Below are 21819 nucleotides of genomic sequence, written 5' to 3' on the forward strand. Positions count from 1 at the left end.
ATACAGGCAAAATTTGTCAATCCTTAATGCCAATTGTTGGATAGAGTGTGTCATTGCCAAAATTGCTCCCCTCTGCAAACCATGCATCTGCTTATACTACAAAGAGACTCACAGGCTGACATATTTAAGGTTGCAAGAATGTCTCTGACTTTTGAAATTCCACCAACAATTTATTAATAACTTACAGATTGTATGCTTAAAGTATATAGTTTTATTTCCAGTAAAACATGTCAGGCTCCATCTCATGTCTATCATGAAAAATGTTAAGAGAATTTCAGAGGTTATAATGATATGAAGCACGTGGATAGTTCTTGCATTAAAATTAAATTTTGTTTCCTTTTACTGTCTTTAATTTTCATACACTACACTGTGCTAAAGGCCTGGTTTTGTTTTTTCTCTTTGTTTGTTTGGTTTTGTGTTTTGTATCACGTTTTCTTTCACTGGCCAACCAATGAAACTATCAAAGCAGAATATGGCTCTTTCAGTTTCCAAGATTAATTTAAAAATCAGAATCAGAAGTGTACACACACACACACACACACACACACACACACACACACATACACACACACACATTAATGCTTACCTAGTATCAATGATATTTTGATGCATATCTTCAGAATTGTGTGTGCACATATTCCAAGTGTTCTTGACAATGATGATCATGAGACAATCTTCTAGCTTTAATATTTCTCTATCTCAATTTTAAGCAAAGAAAACAATTGTTCTAATGGGACTGATGTCTTTTTCTGTAGGACAGACATATCCTCTAGCAAGCAAGATGTAGTCCAATGGAACATCTCTCATAAGGCATTATAATAGTTAAAAATATGTCAGGTCAAAAAGTTTAAAGTTCATAAGAGATTTTGTGTAATAGTTATTTATTGAATTCATCTTTAAGTACTCTAAATTATTTTCAATAGGAAACAAATATGTAGACAAAAATCAAAAGAGAACTAGAATTTGGAAACTGTATTATTTTGTTTCAACTGTAAAGCATGGTTGAGTTACCTGCCAAATCATAGGATAATATATAATAATTTTCTCTCTAATAATTGTCACTGCCTGTCCATCTACTCCTTGTAGCCCATCCATGAAATCATCCAATGTGCCTGCTCATCAAACATTTCTCAGACTTGGGCTCTTATTTTTTGCTGTTTTTCATCTTCCTCCTATTCCCTAAAAAAAAAAAAAAAAAAAAAAAAAAAAAAAAAACTGCACCTAAACCCATTTATATAACACACTCATTTTTTAAATGAAGAGCACCAAGGAAACATATATACTCATATGTAATTCAGTCAGTGTGATGACTGAATTAAAAACTATTAGACATTTTAAATTGATTAATTAAAAAATAAATCTTAGAAAATATAATCATATCAGTGTTGCACTTTCTTGTAAAACAAAGTGAAAATAATAACCAGCTAAGAACATGGTGTAGAAAATGATAGTCAAAACCTGTTTTGTGAATTATCATCTTTGATACCATATGGAATGTAGATGTTCCCTCTATTTCATCGTATACCTGAAAAGTGAATGCACATTTTGCCTTGTATTACATCCTAAGTTACACAGTAATTTTAAACAAAGATAAAGCACTTTCTTTTTCATTGGATTAGTTACTTTCTGTTCCCATTAATTTGATGACATTTATAACAAAATAGCACATATTTAGTTGATAGCAAATTCAAGAGATGATTTTACTTGTCACAACAAATCTGTTCTTCTCTTGGAGCTGTAGGGGGAAGTTTTCTCTTTGATTTATGACACTAATATAAAATTGCACTACTGCTTTCTTATAATAAGTAGACATCCAAAGTGACATTATAGAGTACAGCTATAGAAGGGAACAGCATCAGCATGCTCTCTGAAAACTAATTCATATATTTTTAACATTTATAACACAATTGTGATGAGCTTCAAATTCCTTAAATAAAAACATATCTTATATTTATGTTCCACTATATTTCTGAAAGAAATGTATATTTAAAAAATGAAAAATTTTTTCTTGGGACAGAAGCTGTAGTGTATCACACAGTATAGCCTTTTGTCCACTTATGTTTACTTTCAAAATGTTCATTGCTACGAGTCATGGGTCTGGTTTGAGGCCTACACTATCATTACCAGATCCTCATTGGGATTGCTGTCAGAAATCCCATTGTTTCTGCATGTCAAGGAGATTCTTAATATATGAATCTGCAGGTCCAGCCTCTTCATGTGTTCCAACAGGTCATACATGAGGTAGATGTTGGAGTTGAACAGATATATTCCTTCTCAAGTCTCTGATGGGGTTGAAGACCAGATAGTTTAGTTTTACAATTAAGTTTGGTTGTTTATGGGTCAAGATATTCTCAGGTCTAGATAGATGTTTTAGGTTGATAGAGATGAGATATGATAGATAATGTTTTACATTCAGATTTTTAGATGGACCTAGATAGGAAAGATGTTTTCTTCAATATTGTCAAATATATATAGCCAAAACACTATCAATGTAACATTTATAGAATTCCTGATTTTTTCATGGTTCTTCTTCTTGTGTATAGCTTATTTTATTTATGTGTAATAATATAAACATATATGTAAAAAAGAAATATAATTAAAAACCAAAGCATTTTAAAAATGAAAATTAGGAAAATGCGATCTTTCATTATGGTAATCTTCAGAATACATGAAGTCACATTAACCCGGACATCCAGGATCTAATGTCTATCCTATGTGAATGCCTGTTTGGGAATTCAAAGGAAACTTCATTATCAGGCAGAGTTCATTCTACTTATAAAGTAACATACAGCCATTTTATTATGTGCTCTAATGTCTTTCTCAATTATTTGTTAATTCCTTTATCAATTTCATAATAGGCTAATTGTACATCAACTTATCATTAATTATTTTTATAACACAAGGGGAGACATTGCCAGACACTCAATTATAACACCAGATTAGAAGACCACAAATGTATTTTCTTGCATTTCTGAGTCATACTAGATGTACTTAAAACTCTCTCTGAACTCTGACAAGTGAAGACAGTCAGAGCACACACACCACTGTGTTTTCAATTAGTATCTTAATTATGTTTTGTGCAATCAGTGATACCTTTTTATTTCCTAGAAACAAATGAAGTAAACCTCATCAGACTTATCTACCCCTATAGACAGTCATTTGTGTGATAAACCCTTTTGATCTACGACTATAGTACCCAAACCCAATTGCCTCATGCTGTTCATGAAAGTCAGTAATAAGACACAGGCTGTGATGCTATTAACACAATTCAATAACAGAATATTAGAATGTCTATTAAATGTCACAAATGCATTCCAGAATTTTACATATTGCTAGTAGAAGGTTGTAACATAGAAGACATTGCTTCAGTTTTATAGTTTTGTCAGTAAATACCACTAATACAGTTATAGTTCTTAGAAATTTTAAATCACCTTTTACCTTTAAATCACACAATATAATTCATTATAGTAAGCTGTATTTTTTAATTCTATAAATAACTTAATAACTCATTTAAACTATAACTTGTTTAGGAATTTCATAGAAATAACATATTGTTAATCTAAGGTCTATATATTAAATCACAAAAATATCAAATTATTTAAAATATTTCAAAAGTAAGCATAATAATTTTCATTTGCAAAATATTTTTATGATTAAAATTAAAATAAATCAAGTTGAATGTTGCAGATGTCCCTCAGTAGTGCAACCTCAGCCTCATATCCATGCTATTGTTGATACTTAGGTCAATTTAAAAAAAATGTGGTTGACTGCTCAGCGCTAAGTCAAAAATAATTTATATCCCACTCCAACGCTTGGGAAATTGATGCAGATGAAGGGCTGCAAAGACTGCAAGAGACACAGGAGGTGGAGAACTTCAAGTTGTTTTTCTTTTTCAGGAACAACAAAGCAAATTCAAAAACAGAATTTACACTGATTGTGGCCGCGTGCATAAAACTTGTGCACCCTCCAATCTGACAACCCACAAAGTGAGGGAGGAAAGTGGCTATGTAACACCACCTCTAGCTGAGATTAAGATTTGATAACCATGGGGAGAGGTACAGTAATTTTTGTTTTACTTTTTTGTTTATCTTATGATGTGGCACACCAGAGCAGAGGCCAATCCCATGGCTCACTGCGCAACCCAAACAACTATGAAAGAGAATAAGAAATTGGGTTGGAAGGAAGAGCAAGCTAGAGAGGCAGTAAGTGGAGGAGTTGAGGAAGACAAATATGTCCAAAATACATTGCATATAATTATTAAAGGATTATTCATATCTCTTCTTCTCAATTTTGTATTAGACATTGATGAAAATGTTTTCTCTCCAAGGTAGTTATGCTCTTACTGGCCACAAGACTCTCCTTTGCCATTCCATGGTTATCTGTCTAAGCTGAGACTAAAGGAAGTGCATTTTTATTATGTATTGTCACATGAAAGCCTTTATGTTCAGCGATAGGGTAAGCTGATCATTTCATATGTTCCTAGACATAATTCATATAACCCCACTTATTTTCTAAATGGCATCACAAGAGAAGACTTACCGTTCTTGATTTTCCAGCATCCATAAGCTTCATGCTAAATGTATTCTTCGTTCATAGCCTTATTCCACTTTTAAAATGTACATTGAAAATGACAGTGTGGAATTCCAAACTGCTTTGGATATTTCCATTGATCAATATTTTCAACATGAAATCAAACATTTAGAATAAACATAAACCAGGCAGACTGCCAAGCAACAAAATTCTCAATATCACATTGGGCCCTAATTTACTAGGTAGAAGAGAGGTCAACAGCAGTGCCAAACACTAAATGGTATTAACAGCTTTGGCCACTTAACTACAAGATAGTTTAGTTTTGTTTTGTTATTCTGATTTTGTAAAAACAAGCCAAGTTGCAGAGAATTATTTTTTTAAATCAAATATATTTTTAATCCTAATGAGAGAATAAGCTCTTGTTTAGGCACAAGAACAAAAATGTCATTGTATTCCCAGAATATATTATCAGTCTAAAAAATGTAAGTATCAAATTATATATCAAATTCATTATCAAAATTGGCATTACTCTACCCTTTGAATGGAAGAACAACAAATGATGAAATTTCTCTTTTTTATTAATTTATTCAGATTGCATCTAAATTGTTATCCCATCACTTGTATCCTCCCATTTCTCCCTCCTTCCTGCTTTCACCCTATTCCCCTCCCCTAGGTCTATGACCGAGGGAGACCTCCTCCCCCACTATTTGGTCATAGGCTATCAAGTCTCATTTTGGTTGCCTGTTTGGCCTTTCTCTGAGTGCCATCAGGCCTCCCTACCAAGAGGAAGTGGTCAAATATGGGGCACGAGAGTTCATGTCTGAGTCAGTCCCCACTCCCCACCTGTCACGATTTTCTTCTTGTAGGTTTCCAGGACCCTCTGGATCCTTCTTTTTCCCCACTCTCCTATATTTCTCTTACCTAGAGTCCTATTAGGATATCCTCACACCTATCCCAATCTCCTGGTAAGTGAAGACTTTCATAGGACATGCCTTTTGTGCTAGTGAGAATATACCATGTGAGTCTTTCTGCTTCTGGGTTAACTCAATCAGTATTATCATTTCTGGTTCCATCCATTTGTCCACAAATTTCGGAATTTCCTTGTGTTTAACAGCTGAGTAGTATTCCCTGGTGTAAATGTATCACAGTTTATTTATCCATTCTTCAACTGAGAAACATTTAGGCTATTTCCAGGTTCTGGACTTTCGTTGTATTTTTGTTAAGAAAAAAAGATTATATTCCATTATTTATTTTTGATAATATAAGATTAAAACTACATCTAACAACCAAATGCTTCCTATATGGTCATTCAACAGTGTCATAAATATTTTAATTAGGTAATATGTAGCAATATGTGGTAGACCTAAGACATTATTAAAAAGAAAAAAACAGAACGGGATGAGATATTTGTCTGCTATATCTTTAAAAGACATTTACGTGACTTTAATTAAGTTAATTATCAAACAAAAAGAAATCTTGACATTTAAACATTCATATGAGAAAAAATAATGTCTTCAGAGAGTTGAACACTCAGATTGGTAAAATATTGATTGATAGTTTGGTCCCTTGAAGCAGGAGAGAAGTATTGAGAAAGAACAACTGAAAATGGAGAGAGACCTTAGGATAATGAGGAAGGAGGCAGTCACGATCTAAAGCACTCTACATTGTCACATTATGTTACACAAATCAATAATGTTCAGTAGCATGCTTTGTAAAGCATCTTTTGGCTTGTTTAGTTATAGTTATTCAGTATATAATTTAGATAAGTTACATGACATAGAGATAAAAAGATTATAATAAATTATAAAAGTGGTGACAAAAAAGAAAACCTTTTGTAGAAGTTTTCAGTACATGGAGTAGGTGGATTGTGGAAACCCCAAGTCTCACATAATGCTTACTTACCTGTATTATCTGCTAAAACAGAGAGTGTAATAGATATCATAGTCCACAATGCTATATTCTCACCCATGAACTATGAACTGTACTTTAGAAGACAAAGAAAAGACAATATTTAACCCTATAAATTCCACAATGTATCAAGTATTCCTCGTGTGTTTACATATTTAGGTAGGTCTTCTAAACTAATATTCTATAGACAAAATATGTCCTATTTACTTCTGATTTTTAAGATACATTGAAGACAATGCCATTTTCTTGATTAGCAGTGTTTAGTGAGTTTTAGTGCAGAAGTGATTCATATCTGTTTCATCATGTATAGACTTCGGACATTTCAAATCCCTCTTAGCTTTCAAGTGTAATTTATCCACTTGTAATTTAAAAGTTGTGTTATGCATATACTCTTATCCAAATATTATGGTAAAATATAATTATAGTTGCTTTCAACATCAATATGTCACAAAATAGAATATAGTGTGTAAGGAGCCTCACCCGAATTGTCCTAATTGGTTGAATTGGTGTGGGAAGATTACTTTGACTATGGACAGCATCTTCTGGTAACTTTGTAGATACAAAAAGAGAATAAAAATCAACTGAAAATCATATGGAACCCTATTACTTTAGAGGCTTTTTTAGACACACCCAAAGAAAGAGTCACATTGAATTATTCTATAATTGGACATTTTTTTCCCAACAGAACTAAACAATAAGACCCTACTGCAGAAGACATTTCATACTTGAATCATGGAATATGGCAAAAAACATCTGGAACTTACATGAAAGCTTCAAGACAACTAGCTAGCTTTCATAGCCTTGGAAGGTGCTATGCGTGCTGCCAGAGGAAAGAAGATCATTTTCAATTTTTCTAGACATAAACTCTGTGAGGTACAAGAACAACCAATTTGGCAAAATATGCCCATTGGTGCCTTAGTGGCATGGAGGTCATGGGAGTAGGAAACACTTTGATTAGATCTATGGTCCAGAACACAACATGACACTCATAACTGCACCATTATCAGAGAATCTGTGGCTACAAAGATAATAGACTCAGTGAAAAGAAACTGCTCCTGTTATTTTATTAAATGAATATTAGTAAGTCAAATGCCAATGTCATAGCATTGTACTCATAGATTCATCAGAGGATTCTGCTTGCAGTGGATGTTGAGCTGCATGGAGGCTCTAGCTAGCTAGGCTTCAAGCAATAACACACTGTAGAATGTCCATCCCTAATGGAATATGTCTATCACACTGATTCCTCCAAAAGCTCAGGCATCATTGTGAAGGAGGGGCCTTAAATAGTGTAAGAGCCAGAGGCAGTGGATTACTACAAGGAGACAGTATCTCCTGGATGCATCAGAGAAGTTTCACATATGAACTCAGTGTAGAGTGACACCATTCCATGCCTGTGCAAGCCTATATCAGACTGAATCTCATCATTTTCAATCACTTTCCCCAAATGAGACTACCTTGTCAGGCCACAGCTGAAGAGGACAAACTCAGTCCTGATGCAACTTGATGAGCTGAGGTGGGTGGGTAGGAGGACTCCCTTTTCCAAGGAATAGGGGTGAGAGGATGAAGGAGGAAGAGTGAGACTGGGAGGAAAGGAGAGAGTGGGCTATGACTGGGATGTAGTGAATAAATTAATAAATTACTCAGAAAAAAAGAAAGTATAGTTGGGCACAATCAATTGTAAGACATGTTGCGCAGCCCACATGAACTCTCTTTTCTGAGTTCAGCTACTGTTACCCTGATATTGGAGCTTATGTGTGTTTAGGCTTCTTTTCCTTGGGACTCAGAATATTACAAAATATTACAAAGACTCTCGCCATCTTCCTTTTATAATGAATGTACAGCTTTAACTGTCATTTCTAAAACAAACCAGAACTTTAGATAGTTCTCCAGGAATCTATTAGTACTTCTTATCTCCTGTTAAAGGAAGTATCAATTCCCTTTCAAAATATAGCCCTCGATGTGTCAACCATATTCCAGAAGAAGAGCATGAATATTCAAATCGATCTATGCAACACAAATTGGGATTGAAATGGGGAAAATTAGGAAAAGGAAATAGAGTTGAGTGCGAAAGGCCAGGAAGGGAAATAGATCTGGAAAATCAGAAGGAGGGTGAATATAATCAAAACAACTGTACAACATTCCAAAAGAACTAATAAGAGCAAGAAAGAGATGGAGTTATTGGTACTTTAGTTATTTTATTTTCCCTCTTAAGTTTACCATTCTCTCTTGCCACCCAGTTTACTTACTCTTTTATTGCTACTGCTCCTTCCTTGACTGATACTAAAACCATCACCTCCATGCCTTAACATTATCCAAGAGTAGTTAGTTCTACATGACATAAATAGCTTGCTTTCCTTTAAAAAAAAAAAAAAAAACCTGCTCAACAGCATTTTTAAAAATTTCTATAAAAAAACTCATAGTCTCTTAACTTTGGATTCCTGTTAAAATGAATAAATAAATACTTTAAAACACGGCCAAAGAACCAGGGGCGTAAAATCAACCACACTTATGTCCTAACGTGTAACTCCAAATTTGTAGCACTTTGTCTTCTGGGACTCCCTCAGCATATTATGGGCCACAAATGGCTTAGGGAGTTCTCCTTCTTCACCTCTGCCACCTTCAACACACATATAACTTGTCTCCTAGGCTCAGGACATTTCTATTCTATGCCTGCTACTTTCTTTTGGGAACACCCATAGTCTGGGCATCTCCATATCACTGGAATCTCTACTGAAACTGAGCCTACACCTTAAATTATAGGCCCTGGGCTCTATGCAGGGACTGTAAACCCACCACATAGCATCAAACCCCAACTGCTTTTCTGAACCTTTCATGCCTTCAAAATTAGTCTTATGTGGAAAATGCTTACACACTACCAAGATTTGCTGTTAGTTTCAGATGTAGACTTTGTCTCTTCTAGACTACAGCCTTTGTGTGCTGACACTGAAGAAAAACTACCCATAAGATCTCACCTCAACGAAGCTGTTCCTCTGCTAATTAAATGATTGGTTGGTTCCCTTAGACCAGCAGCTACTATTTCCCTGAAGAAGAAGTTTCAGTTCCATAGATCTTTAAATCAGCATATAACTGGAATAGTCAAACAGAATCTTGTCTTTCCTCTGAAACTTGCTGTCTGTCCTCTTGTATCTGAATTCCTTTTATCTTTTTATTTTCCAAGCTTTAGCATAAAACCATTATGCTGTTAGCACTCAAACTAGGGAACATAGCCCTAGGTTCCTTCTTTCTCTTATAAAAGAATATGGTCTTTGAGTGACAGCGACACACACTGTCTTGAACAAATTTATGTCCCAGTTTGCTTTATGTTGTGGTGATAGATCACAAAACCAACTTGTTGAAGGAAGAAGTTACGTCATCTTATACTTTATGACACTATTATTATCTTGGAAACCCAGGCCAGGAGCTCACAGGAAGAACCTGAAGATCAAGCCAGTGAGTGGTTGTCCTTCCTGCTCTCTGGTTAGTTTCTGTGTCCAGGTTAATTTTTTTTTTTTTATCTCCATCTCTAGATGATGCATGGAATGTTAACTGTGACTGTAAGATGAAGTCATTCTCTTCCATGTCAAATTGTTATTATTAAGTTTTTTTCAGAGTATCAGTAAGAAAACTAAGACAAATGAGATGCTTTTTTAAAAATTTTCTACCATTTATGATGTTTCCAGTCACATTTTATTTATTTGTGTTTCTTTGGTCATGGAGTTTGTACACATAGGCTGGCCAATGCTGTCTACATCTCATAGCCATATGTTCTGTGTCTGTCTGGTTCATCACATTGTAAGAATTACTATAGTATTGATGTTTAGTTCAGAAAAAAAAATGACAAAATATATATCATAAAGTAAAGACAAGCCAATCATTAAGGACGTTTTTACCTTTCACCAAAAGCAATATTCAAGACACAGCTGTGTGAAGACAAATCTTCACATTCTTAATTTATACAGTTTCATTTTTTTAAGAGCATATAAAATTCATTTTTTATAATCCATTTTCCAGGTGATCCCGTAGCACATTTTTACTGGTGACTCTAGAGGTTTTTGAGAACTTAAAGAAGCTATGAACAAAAGATGTCATTTTTGTTTGTTTGTTTTTTGGTTTTGTTTTGTAGTTTAATGGAGTGCATGCATTTTCATAAAAGATAAGGTAAGAAGGTATTTGTAATGTGACGTTTCTCATCTTCTCAATCACCAATCTGTTGGGAAATAGTGGAAAATTTTAGACATATGAACCATCTCCACACATTTAATGGTGAAATGGTATTGTCTGTGTATCTAGGTGCCCTAATGAAAGGTTATTTTCTGTAAGTGCTGAAAGGTTGACAGTAGTAGCTTTGTAGACTTGAACAAAAACAAGCTGATACCAATCATATACAATTGTCTTTTAAATGGTGAGACAGTTTAAATAAAAAAAGAATAGCTGTGAAGTGCTGACTTTAAGGTAACAGTTACATTCCTTGAAAGCTTATTTCAAACTTGTAATAGAAGGACATTAAGAATGTTACAAAAGAGAATGAAAGAAAACGAAAATATCCTCCTTGTATTTGTCTGCTTACATTTTTCTTCCTGACATTGCCTGCTTAGCTGTGTTTTAATTCTTTTACAAACATAAGTTAAATTGAAGTGTGTGACCATGTCAAGATACTCTGAATCTTCTCCCTTGATTATCTTGATAGCTTACATCTTTCATCTTCATACACAGATTTAGTAATTTGCTGAAAAACTACTATTTCTGTTTTCTTGACCGGTGTATCATACTGGCTACTCAATTTAAAGATATATATGTTCTTCAGCCCCTCAATATCCAATATGTTCTTGCACATTTTTAATATTTATAAAGCCCATGTAATTGCTTATGGATAATGATTTGCAGTACTTCCCCGCATATCAATGTTCCGCTACTGATATCATCTTAAACATTAAATCCATCTTGGTATGTTTATCAGCCTGATATGCACAAGATGCTCCTATTCAATATCTGTACCATAAATTTAGGCTTCTACTTATTCTTGACAATGAATTGGCTGACCATTATCATTTATTACGATGAAAGTTATAATTATAATTTATACTGAATCCAGAATAAACAGGAGGGGAGCCAACACAGAAAAACCTTATTCAGGTAATGTTCCAACTTGTGAAAGGAAAAAGCCTAAGAAATCAGGAGCTCAAAGCTGCTTTTAGTGACTTCAGAGGAAAGCAGTCTATTCCAAGCTGGCAACCAACTTGAGAGGCATGAGAGACAGGAGTTAAGATATCATAGAGTGTTCTTTCATCATTTCAAAAAGTTACTCAAGAAGAATAAAGACCAGGTACTTTGTGGTAAGAGGATCCTGTGTAAAGGCCCTGAGACAGTAGGAGACCCTGAGAAGCCATTATATGCCATTGCTTTGTATAGGCTACCCCATTATGGTAACTATTCTCACCTTGATTTGAGGAGTTGAGCTAGTGTTGCCACTTGGCATCATGACCCAGTTAAACCCATCACATTTAGTTCATACAATTGACTAGAAGGGTCTCCAAAATATGTGGTTTGCACAAGAAGAGAAAGTGTAATTCTCTTCCATGGTGCAGGATCCCCTCTAAGCATCTTCACCTTATAGCATTTGTGAATGCAAGTCTTCTGGGCTATCCCATTTTTGTAGGATCTGTTTGAAAATCGTGAAACTGCTCAAGAGTTCCGTTTTCCCTGAGCCTTAAAAGCCCCTTCATCAGTACTAAGCTAAAGGATACAAAATATCTCCAACTCTTCCTCAATTGCTGTCTTTTAACACATTCTACAGACAACCCATTAAACAAAATCAAAGTACCAATTAAACAAACTCTAACTGCGCTAGATTCTCCATTCAGCCTTATCCAGTTTTATGTTCTTTCCATCATTATCCCATTCCTTTAATTCTCTTTCCCACAAATATTTCCCAGACTTCTGATTGATGAGTAAGCAATCTCATTATGTGCTTCAATGGCATGGTATGAACCACATTTCTTATCTCATTGCTAGGGACTGCTTAGAATGAGTCGGTTTTTAGATGTAGAAGCAAGGAATGATGAGGGACACCACCTTGTGCTCCCATTTATCTTCTTTGGTGATGAAGGTTTTGAAAACAATTCAGCAATGATCCCTCCATGCAAGGGTGAAGAGGGCAATACTACAGAGCTTAGGACAGATGTTGTATCCTTTGTTAAATGCGGAATATGGTTTCTTCAGGTAAAATAAACTCTTCAGAATAGTTTCCATCTCAAGTCACAGAATTCTTCTATTTCTAATCAATGTACTTGCCTAACATCCTTGGATGCTGGCACTTGGATTTACACTGTAACGTCAACCAATCTTATAATGAAGGTGTTGTTTTGATTTTTGGCAAGTTCTTCAGCATTACTCCATCAGGAGGAGGCAGGGTCAGCTCTCCTGCTGTTAAGACTTACAGTGGCTCACCCACCTCTTCACATCCAGAGACAGTTCCACTATGCTGCCTGGTTAAGGTGCAAGCCACACTCTCCCAAGTGCAGGAGCCTGTGAGGAGCTTGGACAGCTCTCCTGTTCACTCACACTTGGGCTGTCTCACCTGTGCTTTCCCATGATGGCCAACTCCACATCTCCCAGGTATTACAGCTGGTGAGGGGCAGGAAAAGCTCTCCTGCTCTCATGACCCGAGGGCCAGTTTTACTGACTACTGCAGATGATGTAGCATAATAGTGGATAGGGCATCATGCCCACACCCACCTCGCAGCATACAAGTGGTGTGCCGAACTCAAGTGCTTCCATGCTAGTGTCTGGTTCACCTGTGCCCTTTCCTCAGCCTACTGTGCTGCCCAGTTGAAGTTCAAGGCTTGCTAGGTGGCTCTCATGATTCTGAGGTCGTTTCCCCTGACTGCTGCAGGTGCCAAAGGGCAAGAGGGCAGAGGGCATATCACCCCACACAGGGGGAAACTTGAGTTTAAAGGCTTCTGGAAAGAAGATTTTATTCAACAGCAAACTTAGAAATCTCTACATTGTTGGTGTTAATCTGTAACAAATTAATTTTTTTATCAGAAAGGTCATTCTGTTCGATTTTTATTTTTCCAGAGGCATTAGATGCAATCGGCCAGCATTAGTGCTTTCTTAGTTTTCACAAATTATCAAATGTTTTCTCCACAGACTGTGTAAAGTTCTTGATTCTCTTAAGAAGTAAAACTGAAGTATCAAGTGTAAGAATTTGGCGAAGAAAGGGAGAAGATGATGATATAATTAAAATAATATTAAGACAGCAAAAATGAATGCAACAGAAAAATATAAAATTTTCATGAAATACTTCTCCCACATGATTTATTAGAAATTCATTTATGCTCATCATCTTCTTGAGGTCAGCTGGTGTTGTCAGGAGTTATCTTGTTGTCAAAGAAATTTAGGATTATTAAAACAACTTTAAATGCAATATTCTGTGTGTCTCTGAGGCTTTTGAAGACCTTATTCAACTATTTTACCTCATATATCGATAGAGTCTTATATATTTGTTAGACTTAGGATATATATTCTTGTTCTATAATCTGACATGTCCGTGTTGATATGAATATACTAAATTCTATAGCAATGACTTGCACATAATCTTCATGATGCGTAACAATTAAGGCCTTGAGTTAAGGAGTAGGTTCAATCATCTAGGTTTTGTTCTATCCTCCCTCTATGTGGCTATATCTCTCTTTCTTTCTTTTCAGCTCTTATCTCCTTGCCTATGTGTGCAAGATAAAGGAGAAGAGAGATTTCCCTGTGTTTCACTTAGTTTTGTCTCTGTGTAAGACCAATAATGACTTAAGACAACCTCCCGATGAGAATAAGCACTTGTAGACCAAGAGAGCAGACAGAAACCTATACGACCCCCTCAGAGGCAATTGGGGCATCGTTCTCTTAAGGTTTCTTCAGGTTGAATTGGGGCAAATAATACTTATGGAGATGGTTTCAAATGTGGCAAACAAGCCACTGGGCAAAATGTGCCTGTTCCTGCCACAAACAGAATCTGCCTAAAAATGGGCAGCTTAGATGCAGGCAAAGTCTACTGCCACACTCTGCCAAGACAGGGTAAACAAGTCCTCAATAGTCCCTGCCCTGCGAATAAGTCTGGCACAGATATTTGGCCACAAAGCCGAAGATGAGACTCCAATGTCGTAGACAGTGTTGGGTGACTGACTGTCTAGGCAGTAAACAGTCTAAGTCAATTTGTTCATTTTGGAAGCTGCTAACCCGCACTGCTGGTTCACTCAGGAATTTAAGCTTTATTTCTTCTCAAGTCTCTGAGGGGCATTGAAGGCCAGATAGTATAGCTTTATAATCAAATTTAATTGGTTAGGTGATAAGATCATTTTAGATCAGGATAAAGAAGTTTAATTATTAGAGTTGAGATAGGTTAGATATTGAATTTCATTCAGAATTTTAGACCCAACAAGACAGGAAAAACATTTACTTCAAGCTGGACAAATACAAATAGCCAAACCACTATGAATGTAACATTTATAGAACACATGATTCTCATGATTGTCACATGGTTCTCCCTGCTGTATGCAGTTTGTTTTATACATGTGTAATAAATTAATGTATTTTTAAAAAAAGAAAGAAAAAAAAGAAATTCATTTACGAAAATCTTTTACTACAATATGTACATAAGTAAAATGTATTTTCCCCAGGAGCTACATAAAACTATAAATATGCATTTATATTTGCCAATATCATTAAATACTTAATTTAAATTTGAAATAATTTTAGCTGGACACTTATTTATTATTATTAATAAAATACCAATGTCTAATTTTATCAGGCAGAAGCTAACACTATACATTTTTACATACTTAGTTTTGACTAAATACTTATTACTGTCCATAAAGGTACCTTTCATTCACCTGATGTAAATGTCATCTAGGAGAGTGACTGCCACATAAACTCACTCTTTCTACCTCTTTCTGAACTCTGGCTGGTTTGTTACACTTTATACATAACTATAGGCTCTCTTTGAGACCTACTTTAGTTCTTAGCATAACTACAGCTCCTCTGTTAACACCTGTTATAGATCTTAGCAAAACAGAAGCCATTTTACTCCCAAGTTTCCATTTTGATTATAAGGTAAAATCAAGTTCAAGTTCTCAGGCCCTATGTCCCTTAAGCCAAGATACAATTCATCGGGTCAGTACTTGCTACTTAGAATAAACCAATAGATGATAAATGCTTGTTCTGCTTGGTTTAAAGAGAAATGATGTTCTGTTGGAATTAAGCCCACAACATCCTGCTACGTTTCCTACTCCCAGAAAGCTGGAAAGCTCCAAAGAGTTCCCCTACCTAAATCTCAGCCAATCAGCTCAAAGTGCTTTGTCTAGCTACCTTGTTTCAGTAGAAATTTACTGATCAGTTGGGTGAACACAATGTACCTAATAAATAAATAAATAAATAAAATAAAATTTCCTGCCTGGTTGTACTTTAAATGGTTTATTGGCATGGTCTGGCTCCAGAGTTATGACTGGGTCTATGGCCAGTCAGTTTTTGATTCAGTGTTCAATAAACTTCTTTTGATATCAGTCTGTTTGAATAGTCATTGTGTGCCTTTTCCTGAACCCTAACAGGTTCAATTCACCTATTCTGGCCCAAACTCTTTGCCAGTTGACTGATTCTTACTGCTTCTTTTGGCTTCTGACTAAATTGTTTTGCTTAACCTCAAATGAACTCTGGCAATCTGTTCTAATCTTCTGGCTCCTTCTCATTCTCTGACTCATTCTGTCTTCACCTGCAAGCTGTCTCTGTAAAACTGCCTCTCTCTCTCTCTCTCTCTCTCTCTCTCTGTGTGTGTGTGTGTGTGTGTGTGTGTGTGTGTGTGTGTGTGTGTGTGTGTGTGTGCACTCTCTTATGTTGCCTCTCTTTCCTCTCTCTTCTGAGAGCTGGGCATATTCTATCTCTAACTCTTTCTATCAAATCTTTTCTGATTTGTTCCTTTGCCCCTCAATTACACATCACTTTCAAACATGGCTGCTTCTTTTTTCTAACTAACATTACCTTTAATATTAAGGATTAAAGGTGTGTACTAAGGGCATGTCTATATTCCAGCCAGATTTTACTGCAATCCAGGGTGTGTCTGCAGTCCAGCCAGATCACATATACCTACAGTCTTTGGACATGATCCCTGGCCAGAGCAGCCATGTTGCTAGAATTAAATCCCTCTACAATTGTCATTGTTTTAGAGAAAGGATCTCATGTGTTCTAAGCTGGCCTTGGTTTTTCCTGAGAGGGTATCTCTCTGTGTAGCCCTGACTGTACTGGGACTCATTATGTAGATAAAGCTGGCATGCCTTTCGCTGCCTCCCAAGTGTGGGGATTAAAGATGTGGGCCACCACTGCCTAACAAAACCTATACCTTTTTGTTTGTATAGCTATTTGACTTGATTTGTAAGTTCTGAGTTTATGGAGTACATGATTTCACTTGCCACTTAATGAGTTAAATTATCTAAAATAACAAACCTGTTGACAAGAAAATAGTGCTAGATGATATCAAACAGAAACTTTTTAATTATTAAAATAATATAATATAAAGGCAAATCTTTCTAAGCATGCTAGAAACTGACATAAAAACAAGATTGAAAATATAGAAATTATTGCCTTTAAATGAAATGCAAGGATTTTTCCAAATGTATTAGATAATTGTTTTAATTTGTATAATATAATAAATTATAATAGGACTGACTAATATGCTTGATGAAGCAGAGCAAGATTAAGGAGCTAGATAATGTTCCTTTCAGCCTATTTTTAAAACTCTTATTTTAATTAATTAATATACTTAATAAAACACATAAATGATTATGTAATAAACTATATAAATAAGATGCATAGATAAATATATTAATTAATATATATCAACTAATTTAACTATTTAGGACTGATGTTTGCCGGGTTTGCTGAGTATCCCAGTGGGTCTTTGATGCATCTCACAAGGTAATCAGCCTCTAGCACAGCATCTCCTTAAGTACTTATTTTGTGTAACAGTGATGTCAAAAATTCAACCAAGGCAGGCTTTAGGAAGTCAGGGAATAGTCTGCTAGCACAATGGTTGTCAGTACTTGTTCTTGTTACAGATGTCCCTGATTAGATTCCAAGGTTTCACATGGCAGTTCATCACTCTCCCACTCTTGGTAAATCCAGTCTCAGGGGACCTGTAATGCTATTCTCACTTCTGAAGTCACCAGGCATACATGTAGTACACAAACATGCATGTAGGCAGACCATTGTCCTTGTGCATGTAGTATGTTGGTCATGGTAGAAGAAAGAAAACAGAAAATTAGTTAATAGTGTAGGTGGACTTGTTTTAAGTAGATCACAAGTATCATAGCATGAACTAGAGGCTCAAAAAAAGAAAAAAAAAAGGAAAAGAAAAAGAAAAAGAAAAATGAAAGAAAGAAAAAGGAAAGAAACACAGCCAAACTGAAATACTGCTTCAGATTCAAAGAATCTCAGTACATCTAACAATTATAAAATTTTTAAAAATATTTTAAGGAAAATAGTAGTAATAAGAAATACAATTTTAATTTCTGACAGTCTGTTTCACATATCTGATATATTGTGATTATATCCCTATTCAGTGTTCCTTTATCTCCTCCCACACCTGTGGTCCTTCCTGGTTTCCATCTAGTATGTGCACATCTTGCACATGGGTCAGAGATATCTTTTATATCAACTTACTGAAGTGTAAATGTTCTTATTCCCAGAGATAGGAGACATCCATGCTTCAGTGCAAGCTGGCAGTCGTTACTTCTGGCATTGCTTAAATCGTTTTACTGTCTTACTTCCTAATTTCTAAACCTATCAACCCTGCCAAGGAAATCAGAGGTTTCTCTATGTCTCCATGGGAAAGTTAAGATGATAAACATTGCATTCTCCTCACTATTGTTTTGACTTCAACCTCATAATAGAAAAAAAAAAAGTGCTAGAGTAATCGTTTTATAAGTTGGCCTATAAAATAGTGGTTACAATTTTGGAAAAATAGATTGCTACATAATTAAGGTTGTAGTTTCCTACATTGTTTTAATTTTCCCCCAGAAGTGGTAAAGGAATAAACTGATGTGCAGTTGTAATAAACCTTACTCCTGCCTCTTATAAAATATTGTGCCTCTTAATTATTTCATCTCAGTCCTCGAGAGTACAGAAAGAAGATTATATTTTATCTGGCATTTGTGTCTTTGTACCTCTTTGCAGATGGAAGACATTGATCCAGGTCCCATCTCTGAAACAAGAATACTTACCTTTTATCATAACAAATAACAGAAAAAGATTGACATCTCCTGTTAAGATTTTGTCTTTGACTAAAAAACAAAACAAAGCGAAAAACAAAAAACAAAACAAAACAAAACAAAAAACAAAAACAAAAAATCCACATACAGACAAATAAAATGTTGACATGATTCAGAAATTCCTGAACCGAATAATCAACATTATAAATTGAAGGAAATAGTTTCTATAAACTGAAGTAGTTGTAGAAATTATTATAACGCCGAATTGTTGTTATAAATCAACAATACAGCCAATGAGTACACATTACAAATATAGGTATTTTAGAATCTACTTACTTTCTCATATTAACTACTATTTTATAAATAATAATGTAAACAAAATTCTGTAGAATAGTTTTAACTAACAGTGTGATTATACATGTAGTATAAAATGACACTGTGCTTCCGAATTTGACTTTTTGAAATTCTGAAATCTACCATTGGAAGAGCTATGCAATGCATATTTATTTAATAATAAACATAACATGTATCCCTACCTCTCAATAAAAATATGGGCAATATAGCCAACAATATTAATTTCATTAAATGTGAACTTCTGATAATATCAACGAAATACTATTACAACTAAAATAATAATAACTTTTATAAAATTCAGAAATCCACAATTTCTGGCTGTTTTTTTAATGCTTAGTTAAAAAATATGCTACCATTTTTTAAACCAGATATTTTATTTAATTTAATTATGGCTTTACATAACATAAATATATAGTGATATATGATCTGCAGAATAGATGCTACAAAAATAACTATATATATGTTCTATCATTTTACAAATGTATATTTTTATTTATTTTATTGTTTTTCAGTAATTCATTAATTGTTTCCATAATATACTACTAATTGAATTGCCACAGAAGAGATGGATGATAAACTACATTTAAACTATATTTTTATTTCTCTTTCTGTTGATAGATTACACAGTCCTTATAATACTACATGGTTTGTCATTAATCATTTTCATATATTAAGGTAAACTTAACTCTACGCAACAGTAATTTGAAAAAAAAGATGTTTTTACTTCTATCTGATAAGAGTTATTTATTTTTACTCATAAGATTTTTTTTTTTACTTTATTGAAAATATAGTCTTTTCTCACATAGCATATCCTCATTACAGTTAGCAACCCTACACTCCCTGTTCCTCGGCAGTGTCCTACCATTTGGATCCTGTCCCTTTCTGTTTCTCATTAGAAAGTGCAGGCTTCTAAGAGATAATAATAAAATACATCAAAATAAGATGCACTAAGGTAAAACAAAACCATGACATAAGATTGGACAAGACAAACAATTAGAAGGAAAAGATTCCAAGAGAAGGCTCAAGAATGAGAAACCCACTCATTCACAAGCTCAGAAATCACCACTAAACTGGTAGCCATAACATATATGTGGAGGGCCTGACACACACCTGTGAAAGCTCCTCATAAGACACCTTTCCCCTCATGCTCCCAATTTGATCTGTTGCAGCCTCTGTCCATTCATAACTGTTATTTCTAGTTCCCTTCCATGATGAGTTCTATCTGTGGCCAGTAATTTACTCTATACCTACCATCTGTAATTTGCTATCATTGACATAACAGCAAGAAACGTGTGATGAAAACTTAAAGTCATTGAAGAAAGAAATTACAGAAGACATTAGAAGATTGAAAGATCTTTCATGTTCATTGATCAGTAGGATGAACACAGCAAAAATGGTGATCCTACCCAAAATATTCTACAGATAAAAAACATAATTCCCCTCAAAATTCCAGCATTAATCTTACCAGATTTGAAAGACTAAAAGCTAAATATAGAAACACACACACACACAAACACTCCAAATAGACAAAGCCATACGGAACGAAACCAACAAAGGCAGCATTATTACAGTATTTGACTGAGAATAAAATAGAAAGCTAACAATGAAGATGGCTTGGGTTGAGATGATCCAGGTTGGCATGAAACTAGACAGATCAAGTCCCAGAACAGAGAGTATAGTTGTACACGCAGACATATGATTTCTATTCAGAATTCTGAAGAACTCTTGAAACTTGATCATAAGACAGATGTCATAACAACAAAAAATGTGTACAGTATCCATAGCTTTGCCATACTTTTTCGCATTACTTGCGATATGTTATACAATCTAATCTTCCACACTCCAACACCTTAAAAACAAAGAAATCTTTCTTGACAATATTCCCCCACAGTGATTAACTCTTTATTACCTAATTAAGAAGGTAATTATTCTGAAATTAACTCCTTAATTAATTTCCTTAATTTTGAATTATTCACATAGTTATGACATAGATATATGATGTCAGTAATTTGTATTTGTGGGCAAATATTATCTAACAGTGACTTTGCCAATGTGTGTGCATGCACACGCACACTCATGTGCGTATGTGCTTCTTGAAAGATATGATTCACCTTTATGAAAAATAATTTATTTAGATTGTATCTCAATTGTGATTCCCTCACTTGTATCTTCTTCATTTCCCCCTCTCTCCCTCTGTCACCCTGTTCCCCTCCCCTAGAACTGTGACAAAAGGGGACCTCCTCTCCCACCATGTGATCTACCATTTTAGCTATGGAAAGATATATATGGATGTTTATTAGAATTGCAATGGATTTAGCCATGGCTATGAGCAGTGTGATTAATTTCAATATTGATTCTTCTATTTCAACACTAAGTGGTACTTTTATTGTATATTAATTATATTATATATATTTATATTATGTATTTTATAATAATAATACATTACTTTTCTATCAACTCTTTTTGAAGTGCATACTGTAGAGATCTTTTCATTCTTTGTTTAAAAAGTTTTTATAGATGTCATTGTATTGCATAGAACTTTCATCTTTTTGTTTAAATTTTTCCCTGGATTCTCTTTTTTATTGCTACTTGAAGAAGTATTGCTTTCTCATTTTTTGATAATTAGCTATATGATTATATTGCTTTCTAAATTAAATTATATGTTCAAATAATGGCCTGATATTTCACTTATTGGTGGTACTTTTGTATGGTAGTGGAGTTTTATCCATGTATAATAATACTATCTACAACAACAATAATTTGACTCCTTATGTTCCAT

The sequence above is a fragment of the Acomys russatus genome, chromosome 12 (genome assembly GCF_903995435.1).
Source record: "Acomys russatus chromosome 12, mAcoRus1.1, whole genome shotgun sequence".
In the NCBI taxonomy this organism is placed as follows: domain Eukaryota; kingdom Metazoa; phylum Chordata; class Mammalia; order Rodentia; family Muridae; genus Acomys; species Acomys russatus.